Consider the following 11,441-nt stretch of genomic DNA (forward strand, 5'->3'; position numbering starts at 1 on the left):
TAATATAGATATACATGTGTATATATACATATACACACACACACACACATATATATGTGTGTGTGTGTGTGTGTGTGTGTGTGTGTGTGTGTGTGTGTGTGTGTGTGTGTGTGTGTGTGTGTGTGTGTGGCATTTAAGGAAAATTTATTGTATAGCATTCTTGAAAAATGGCTCACAAACCCAGTCACCAGAAATTATTGTTTTTGGGTCCTGAATATATCTATATACACACTGGCGATCAAAATTAGAGAACAATTTATAAACAATTGAACAATTCTGAAATAATGTCATCTTCACTGCTCAACAGTTGAAGAAGTTTTTGTCCTGTTTATACCATGCTACCAGAACACCTTTTCCACAAAATAACTAAGGGATTAAAAAAAAAAACATTATTTTGCAGAAATCACACTGATTAAAATTAGAGAACACTTTCAGATACCTCTGAGTTATTGGTGTTAATCTGGCACCTGGTGCTAATTTCCTTGATTATCTGTCAACCCCTATTTAACTGCCAGCCTAACTTCCAGTTTCACTGACTCTGCAAGATGGTGGGCCGTTCTAAAGTGACTGAAAGCCTCCGGCAGCAGGTTGTCCAGATGAAGGTCAAAGGGATGACCCTATCAGCAGTAGTTGGGCCTCTTATACAGCTACATGGCAGAGTAACTGCAAATGTTTATCAGAACCTTCTTCAACAACATATGGTTCCTTCCCTGCGTTCATCACCCAATCAGCCCGCAGTGTTCATGCAGGACAACGCTTCATGTCACACAGCAAAACAGGTAAAGCAGTTCCTTGAAACTGAAAACATTAAAATATTGACATGGCCTGCCCAGAGTCCTGATCTCAACCCTAGATAACCTCTGGAAAATCCTAGGCGACAAAGTTATGGCCAAGAAACCCACTACAGTCACCGAACTGTGGAGGAGACTGGAAGAAGAGTGGACCAAAATCACACCAGAGCAGTGTGAGAGAATAGTGCTGTCCTGTGGCCGCAGATGTGCTGAAGTCATTCAGAGCAGAGGCCTGTACACTTCCTACTAATAGCTGACTGTTGTAACCTTCAGAAAATATTGTTGTAATCTTTTTCCCTGCTATAGTCATTGTTGTTCTCTAATTTTAATCAGTGTGATTTCTGCAAAATAATGATTTTTTTTAATGCCTTAGTTATTTTGTGGAAAAGGTGTTCTGGTATCATGGTATAGACAGGACAAAAACTCCTTCAACTGTTGAGCAGTGAAGTTGACATTATTTCAGAATTGTTCAATTGGTTATAAATTGTTCTCTAATTTTGATCGCCTGTGTTAGTGTGTGTGTGTGTATGTGTGTGTGTATATATATATATATATATATATATATATATATATATATATATATATATATATATATATATATATATATATATATATATATATATATATATATATAATATAAATTTTTTTTTTATTAAATTTTGCTTTCATTTTTTACCCCTACCAAATGCAAAGCAGAATTCTTTTTTTAAGTTTATTGTACTGGGGAAATGTTGCACTAATGTTTCTCCCTGCTGCTCTGGCCATTATTTCATATATTTATGAAATAAATCGTTAAATTTGATCTAAATTTTTACAAATCAGTTGCCACATGATACACACTATTTTATAAAGAGCTGAGTGTTGATGCACTAAGGACTGTGTCTCCAAATGCCCCTAAACACACACACACACGCACACAATTGTCATTTGTATGTTTCGCATGTTCGCCTTTATACCTACACACTTTCATTTCAGTAATTCTCACAAATGTGTTTTTTTTTTTTTTTTTTTTTCTTTAAGTAAATTAATATAAAATTTTTAATTACTAGTCTCAACAGTTCAGAACATATAAAATGTTTACCTCATAAAAGAATGGTCAATCTGCTGATCTGTTAAGATAAAAATAAAAGAGGGAAGTAGCTGTGTTCAATCTAAATGCTTATTAGATATTGCCTAACCCCCCTGATTAGTAGAAGTCATTTGACATTTGAATTATTTAAATATTAGGATCAATCCATGAACGTGAAATTTGTTTTTCAATAAGATCCCTAAGTTTCTTTTTAGGCACAATGATATTTGTTTGAAATAGACTCTCTCAGAAATGACATGACAATAAAATTGAAACATGAAACACCAGCCCATTTTTTTTTACTTTTTATTTTAATTTTAAATTTTTTTATATATTCAGCAGTTTATTCATTGTATGACAATAAGAAGTCACACTGCGTAACTTTATAATGTCTGTCATTCATGTTTAAAAAAAGAAAAACATCAATATGTATAAATATATAACAATCCATTTGAAGTGGCTTTCTAAACAGAACAAAGTCATGCATGCGTATGATGTGAACACAGTTATGTGCTATAAATATTTGAAAAAGGGCTTTTAGTGTAGCTGTGCTGGTTAGCTCACACAATAAGGAAGCAGTAATATGTTGTATACAAACCCTGAGGGCTACTGGACATTATTTCACCATACAGCATACAGGACATCTTTACTCTAAGCAGCAAAAATTTTCAGAACAGCCCAGTAGACATCTTGTAGTCAGCAGAGTTAATAAAAGGAAATACTATTTTAACATAAATTGCTATACAGTTACTGCAACAGCACAAGGACACTTTGTAGCAAGAAAATGACTATGCAAATATAATGCAAAATATGTATTAGGCATGCACTGATATTAGTTTTTTCATCATCATAAACCTTTAAATAGATCACATTAGTTCATCCCAGATAGAACATATATATTTCAGTATTATGATTTAAGAAGGCAATATTTACCCTTTTTCTGTCTTAATATGCATAATTTCAACCAAAATGAAACAGGAGACATAAGTACTGGAGTGATAGATAGGTTGATTTAAGCATGAAAATGACTTTGAAAATATTTTATTTAAATATTATTTAAAACTGCAGTTTGGAAAGGGATTGGGTAGTTCTGTCTTTTTTTCTGATATGGAATTGCTTTTTACTTGTCACAAATATTTATGTTCTTTAAAAATAAATTTTGTTTGTGCACCTAAACTAAATCTAAACTTTAAGCAGGCAGATTTGCTAGTCTTCCCTTTTTTTCTGGTTCCCTGTTTAATTCACAGTCTCTTCTCATATATAAAAGCATCAGGTCTGTCAGCTCTCTGTTAAATAGCTAGCTCCGTTTCATACCTATTTTTTTTATTTACACTAAAAATATTTTTCATTAAATTAACAAAAAGCATAACATTGCACTGACATTTGATATCAAACTTCAAATATTGGATATATAATATTGATTTACTAAAATACCACCAAGAATAATATAGACATTATCGAGAATTTCTTACCCAATAATCGCCCATGTTTTAATAAAACATTTGTGGAGGCCAGACCTCTCATGTAGTCTTACATCCTGTGCAATAGACCGTGTTATTCTTCATCTGTGGCATCTACTAGAGGGGACTTCAAGGAGATGTTTTTTTTTTTTGTCTGCTTAGATGGACTCGCCTGCTGGTGCCCTTGCACAGGGGTCATGGTGAAAAGGCACAACAGTCCTTTTGGACAATATTTTGCAAAAGTGTCTACAATGGAGACACTGGGTCCGTCTAAAGCAGACAAAGTATAGATCTGTATATAAAAGAATCATCAATTCCTCTGCAGGAACAAAACAACCAACACCTATTTTGGTCACTTGAGATGCACCACCGCTAAGAAGTAATTTTCTGTAATGATCAACACTGCATCACACTGATTTTGTAACGTTTCCACTCTTGGTGCAACCTCAAGGCATTAAGCTGCACTTGAATTAGCCATGAGTAGTCCTAGTAGAATCAGCTGTAGAGGTTAGAATCAAAACAATAAGTCCTGAAAAAGGTATGCCAAACAACAGCAGACAAATCAAATTAACCATAAAGATGGTGTGGATCCATACAAACTGCTAAACAAAATGCAACAGTCTTGCCTGCCAACAGTCCAGGTTGGTGAATGTGGTGGGCTGATGTGAAAAATGTTTTCTTGGCATAATTTGTTAAGTCTGTTAATATGAATCATTCGTCACTTAATTGTAAGGCTGCAACTAATCGATAATAAAATTCCTTGTCAACGAAAGCTATCATCAATTAGTTGGGCTTCTCAAGTTACCGGGTTAGTATGATGGTAAGATAACAGAGCCGATTGAGAAATGGCAGAGAATACAGGGTCAACTGGCAGCAGGAAAAAGTCCCAAGTCAAGAATAAAGGCGAAACATCAGCACAGTAAGCAAAAACTGTATAATCGCTATCATGGTATAGTTTAATGAAGTGCTATTGTATATAATGTGACAGTCGCACTGCATCTGTTCTGTGGTGACTCGTGAGCATCAGGTTCCGCAATCAGCTCACTTGTGACAGTGATAGATTCAATTAAAGGGGTAAGAAAAAACACTAAATCTAACAGCAGCAGTAAATTATGAAATGTGTAGTCACTGCTGTGATTTTTAGTGAATACTTATGCAAATTGTCAAAACAATGTTTTTTGTTGATTTTTCAAGCATGGTTGTTATGTAATATTATTTTGGTAATTAATTTTTTTTCTTACAAAAGCAACCCAACATGAATGAATTTGTTCAAGGAGAAATCACCCAGCCAATAAAAGCTTTATAAAATGTCAAAATGAAAGATAGCTAAACTCAATATGTGGCTTTTGCATTTTTTTAAGTACACTTTTATACACAAATACCCTGAATTAGGGTTTCATATAGTTATAATAACATCTAATTAAACATCTAATTAAAAATAATATTGTTTAATTATCAGAATATATAATTTTATATACAGTATATATATATATATATATATATATATATATTTATTTATTTATTTATATTTATTTATTTATATTTATTGTCATATGTTTCTTTCTGTTGTTTCGAAGATTTAAGGCACAAAGATGGGTACAATGCAGTTATTGTCACAACTAAACAATTATACATTTTTATTTATTAAAAGAGATATGCATGCCTTTTATTGTGCAGTGTCATTTTGATGTCATCCCACTTGTGTTGGAGCACATGACTTTTCCCATGGGCCCCCCTGACTGCTTCTTGGCCCCCCTGTGCCACCCCATTAAAAAGATCCTCTGAATCCACCCTGCCTAATATACAGCATAATAAATGTACTTGTTAAATAAATAATAATAAAAAAACAAAACAAATAAATGCTATTCAGAAGGCTTCCTAGTCCCAGGATCTGAATCCAATTTTACCTTTGGGATGTGGAAATAAATAAAGTAAATCAAACTTACAATGGAACCTGTCAAGGCAGCAAGTGAACAGTCAGTTCCTGAAGTTGGGACCAGATAAAATCTGCGAGTGAAAAGAAGTTGATTGGCACAGTGAGGCTGGAACAGTTTATTGCCTGACTGCTGAAAAGCAACGACTGATTGGGTCCAGTGCCAGTGTCTGGCATCACTTGACAAGGTGATCTAGCTGTCTGAGAACCATTTGTTCCCAAGTTGGGTAAGTCCAAAAAGTGCAGCCCAATTCACACCGCTAGCATGTGTTGCCCATACTAGCTCCTCCAACACAAAAAAAAAATTGATTTAGGGTGAACTTATAGCTGTGCATAACATAGGTGTTATTAATGATTCCACACCGATCGGAGCATCCCAGTGGCCCTGGTGCTTAAACAGGTCAGTCCATTTCTTTGTGAACTTTTAATATGTCAACACATTGACTAAATTTGATGCATATTTAACGTCTTGTATCAATGAACTGATCAATCGGCATGACACGTTTAACTCGACATCAGATTTACCCAAAAGATATTGGCAGATTTTTATCTCTAAAAATGTCATTTTCCACATTGTTTGGGGTAAAATAATTTGTCATACTTTCAGACTTTTTGTCATAGGACTGAATTCTCTGCTTTATAATGCATATACTGCTGCCTATTTAGACGACATAATCATTTATAGTAAAGACTGGCAATGGCATTGACTACACCTGAGGACAGACCTAAAAACCTTGAGAAACTCACAGCGATTACAAACAAGTGTAGAAAAAAAAAAAAGGGGGGGGGGGTATGTACGGATATAACAAGTTGCATTTGCATTAATGGCATGTGGCAGATGCTTTTATTCAGAGTGACTTAAATCTCATGTATACAGCTTAGCAGCTATGGGGTTAATGTATACAGCTTAGCACCCCTGGGCCTTGCACAGGGGCCATGGATTGGCAGTTCGGTGTGGCTGGAATTTAAACTCATGACCTTTGGATCCAAAGTCCAATGCTTTAATCACTAAGATACCACCTACCATGCTTAACAGTGGCAGCCCCCAACCTTCCGATCAATAACCCAGATCCTTAACTGCTGAGCTACCACTAGATGCGCTGTATGGTATCTGGACTTCCCCTTGGGTCATAAGCGGTGAATCCACAAATTGATACAAAGGTAATAATTGTATCCTGCCTGAGACCCAAGACCACAAAGGAGGTAAGTCTGGCTGGCTAATATTTAGGTTTGTGCCTGATTATTCAGATGTCACCAGCCTGCTGACTGATTCCACTCATTATAAGCTGCATTCTGTGGTTATATATTTCCCTGATTTCTCTCTCCTTTTGTTTTGCAGACTGATGTGAAAGATAGCGGGATAAGGCTGTGTTGTCCCAGGCGGTGGTGGGGGATAAGCATCCTGTAATGTGAAATAAAATAAAAAATGTTTACAAGCACTGGTCATGTATAAAATTGTGGGGAGTTTTAATAACTTAAACATAAGGAAAGGTATTAAATATAATGGGAAATAACAAAGAAATGCACTGTTTACAGTACTAAAAGAAATGGGACTTTCATTTTCATTAAATGAGATCAGTGATACTCTTCTCTTGAATTATATTTAAAAATTTGCTTTTCCTGTTTGATTTTTAATTTAAAGCCTCAAACATTATTGTTTTATTGAAAAGTTTAAAACTATCTAGGGTGACTAGCTGTCTAGATTAACCCACCACTTAAAAGAAAATGCATCATGACCTCAGATTTAAGACCCCCAATGTTGTTTAAAGAGTAAAGCCCCATTTTTGAGGAGAACTATTATTTTCTAAATAAGCACTTGTGATGGCAATTGGTCCATTACTGTGGTAAAAGCCACAATCATGTTTAGGAATCATTAATTTCTCTGCAAGAATAAAACATGCAGCACCCTATTATGGGCACTCAAGATGCACCACCCATTAAGAGAGCCCTGATTTACTGAGACTACTGAAGTATTGTCTGTAATGATCTACACAGCATGGGCAAAAAGTGCTATTTAATCACACTGATTTTGTAATCTTCCACTCTTGAGCAGCCTCAAGGAATTAAACTGTCCATTAATAGTCCGTGGGGAAACAGTTGAAGAGGGTAGAATCAAAACAAAACGTCCCAAAAGAGGTATTCCAAACAATAGTAAATGGACGTTAAAGGCTAGCAAAAGGTATTCAAGTGTAGTGAATCTTAATATTTGCTAATGCACACAAATGTTTTGTGTGGCAAAAGCATGGACTCATGGACTATCCTGCCTGTCAACAGCCCAGTGAAGGTGGTGTACTGGTGTGGAGAATGTTTTTTTTGGCACACTTTGTGCCTTTTATTATAAATCATTCAACACTTGATTGATTATTCAAATCAAACCAAACATTATTGCTTACAACACGAACCCATTCATAGCCACAATTGACCATCTTCCAATGACCACATCCAGTATAATAATGCACCAGTTTGCAAAAATGTTAATCTTCTTTAAAGTGCTTCCTAGTCACAGGATCTGAATCAAGTTGAACATTTGGGATGTAGTAGAAGTAAAAAATGTAATTGTGTGATGCAAGCAAGTTATGATGGACCAAAATGTTCTCGAAGGAAAATTTCTAACTACATAGTGTGGCTGGCTGTGGAGAGCCAGCCACACTATGTATATATATATATATATATATATATATATATATATATATATATATATATATATATATATATATATATATATATATTAGGGCTTTCAAAATAATGCATTAATAACACGTTAACATAAAATTAATTTTAACGGCATTTCATTAACACGTGATTGTTGTGTGCAAATTAAAACCTTTAACGCAACACACATTTATTCATGATGTCCGTACTCAGATATAAAAAAAAAAAAAATAAAAAAAAAAAGATAAACTCCAGTGAAAAACATTTGTTTTACTGGTGCGCAAAGTTTCAAATCAAGCATGATGCACACATCCGGCAATTAAAACCGTCCGTGTGGAAACATAGCAAAAGTTCTATTTGGTGTCTTGATGATTTAAGTACAGTGGAACCTTGGACTGCGAGTAACATGCTTTACAAATGCTTTGCAGGATGAGCAAAATTTTTAATTAAAATTTTACTTGCACTGTGAACATTGAACTTCTTATGAACAACACACGAACTGCTGAACTGAGATAAAGGACTTTTCAAAATTTCAATATTTGTCTTTATGCTCTATGTTGAGTGTAGTTTCACTGATAATAAACATACACTTGCAAAAGCATCCATATTTTTTCATGCCCATGTTAATTAGAGTATTAAAACTTTCAAATATCAATTTGAGGTACATTTAAAACAGATAAAAAATGTGCAATTAATTTGCAAATAATTGCTAGTTAACGCATGACAATCATGCGATTATTTGCGATTAAATGCAATTAAATATTTTAATTGATTGACAACCCTAATATATATGGAGGGTGGAGGATGGAGCATAGTGTTTTGGTTTGTCTGTAGGCCTATTAAAATTAAAAATATGTGCAAGATCAAATGCAATACTTTTTGATTAATAATACCTTGGGTTCAACAGGATGCCAATATATATCATGGTCATGGGCATTCACTGACATGCATGCCTAATAAATGCTAGCCCATCTGGTCTGATCCCACAAAAGAGCTACTTTAGCAAAAACTGCTGAAAGGGGCAATGATGGCTATAATAGCAAAGTGTTGACTGAATCTGGTCAGAGCTTAAAATAAGCATATATTAATATAAACTTTTTTATTTCTTAAAATTATTAATAAAATAAAATGATTAATACAAAAATTACTTTAATTCAAAGGCAAAATAATTTTAGAGCCCTATGATTTCTGCTATGTGAAAATGTGGAGTCACAAAATTCAGTTATAAAAATTTAGTTCAATTTTAGTTCAATTTGCAATGCAGAATGTCAGGCAATTTGTCAAGTTTTTATCTAATCACTTTATTGACTAGTGTCTGTGAATAATAAACTGAAAAACCTGCCAAATTAAGAAGTCTGTGAGATTTAATTGTCTCTGTTTAAATGAATTGCATAGAAGGAAGTTTTCATCATACACATACTGAAGCATGTGATGTTTCCACTGTCTACTGTCTCACTAAATGAGTAAATTAACACATGAACTTTATCTCCAGAGCTGCTATGAGAGCCACTTCAGCAGCATTTAACCATTTGTATTGATTAAAATCTATGGTCAGATTCACAAAAACTCAAAGGTCTTCATTATAACCAGTCAAAATAAAAGTCTGATTTAACTTAAAGAAATTAGAACATATATTGCACAGTAGACTGTACTTTTTAAAGTGATGATAATAATAATAATAATAAAATTATTCAAACAATTACACAATTAATTATTTTATTAATTAAACATTTCTGGTTTTCATACTATGAAATATGGAACTCAGTGGGAACCATCAACTGTTACACACATTCTTCTTCGTTTTGTGTTCAAGGTTTGGAACAACAAGAGGGTGAGTAAATAATGATTTTATTTTTAGGTGAACTTTCCCATGAACATTAATTTAAATATTTCGGCATAATAAAACTATGCATCTTACTACTGTCAATTTTTAAAAAGCTTTTAAGATAAATTACTTGAAGCATAAAAAGTGTTGAGTCCAAATGCAATTATAATTAAATGGTTCTGTTTAAAGTTATAAAATGGGAATTCATGTGAATTGAATTGAAATGTGTTTCTGCTGATCACTATAAAAACAGGTCTGAAGGTTTGTATTCCAGTTGAACATTTTTACTATACAAATAGTTCCAATGGCATCTAAGAGTACACATAATAGTAAGCATATGCTTAATTCTTCTTCATCTTTTGGCTTCCCCTATTAGAGGTCGCCACAGCAGATCATCTGTCTTCATACCCCCCTGTCCTCTACATCTGCCTTTTTCAACCCAACTACCTGCATGTCTTCCCTCACCACATCCATAAAATCCTTGGCCTCCCTCTTTTACTCCTTCCTGGTAGCTCCATCTTCAGCATTCTCCTACCGATATACCCCATGTCCCTCCTTTAAACATGTCCAAACCATCTCAATCTTTCCTCCCTCAACTTGTCTCCAAAACGTCCTACATGCCCTGTCCCTCTAATAAACTCATTTCTAATCCTGTCCATCCTCTTCACTCCCAACGAAAATCTCAACATCTTCAGCTCTGCTACCTCCAGCTCTGCCTCCTGTCTTTTACTCAATGCCACTGTCTCTAAACCATACAACATAGCAGGTCTCACCACAGTCATATAAACTTTCCCTTTCACTCTTGCAAATACCCTTCTATCACAAATCCCTCCTGCCACTCTTCTCCACCCACTCCACCCTGCCTGCACTATTTTCTTCACTTCTCTAACACACTCTCCATTACTTTGCACTGTTGACCGCAGGTACCTGAACTCCTCCACCTTCTCCACCTCTTCTCCCTGCAACCGCACCACTCCACTGCCCTCCCTCTCATTCACACACATGCACTCTCTCATATTCCTCTTTCATAATCGCTGACTTTCATTCCTTTCCCTTCTCTTCAGTGCATACCTCCACCTCTCCAGGCTCTTTTCATCCTGCTCCCTACTCTTACCACAAATAACAATATCGTCCACAAACATCATAGTCCATGAAGACTCCTGTCTGACCTCGTCCCTCAACCTGTCCATCACCACTGCAAACAGGAAAGGGCTCAGAGCCAATCTTTGATGCAATCCAACGTACACCTTGAACCAGTCTGGGTTCTACTGCACACTTCACTGCTGTCACACTGCCCTCATACATGTCCTCATACAATACCACAACTCCTCTCTCTGCACCCTGTCGTACGTTTTCTCTAAATCCACAAACACACAATGCAACTCCTTCTGACCTTCTCTATACTTCTCCATCAACATTCTCAAAGCAAATAATGCATCTGTGGTGCTCTTGCTCGGCATAAAACCATACTGTTGCTCACAGATGGTCACCTCTTCTCTCAGCCTGGATTCTACTGCTCTTTCCCATAACTTCATGGTGGCTCCCTTGTTCTTAAAGCATATGCTTAATTACTGATATCATTTTAAGGGAGTCTTTGAAAAGATTTTGAGAACCCCTGTTTTAATAAGCAAATATTAATGTAAGACTGTTAATAACCAGCTCTGCTCTTGTATGAAATAGTAGGATGTTTTTGTATGAGATTATCCAGCAA

The 11,441-nt window shown here is 35.2% G+C and overlaps 1 long non-coding RNA gene across 1 annotated transcript; it reads right to left on the reverse strand.

The window, feature by feature from the left end:
• Positions 1-2,152: 2,152 nt before the first annotated feature.
• Positions 2,153-4,792, reverse strand: LOC310733835. The gene is made up of 2 exons (XR_014535893.1): positions 3,194-4,792; positions 2,153-3,108 (listed from the first exon to the last, which is right to left on the reverse strand). It is a non-coding gene; the product is annotated as an uncharacterized lncRNA (long non-coding RNA).
• Between the last annotated feature and the right edge of the window lie 6,649 nt (positions 4,793-11,441).

This window comes from Silurus aristotelis, assembly GCF_946808225.1.
Source record: "Silurus aristotelis genome assembly, chromosome: 11".
In the NCBI taxonomy this organism is placed as follows: Eukaryota; Metazoa; Chordata; class Actinopteri; order Siluriformes; family Siluridae; genus Silurus; species Silurus aristotelis.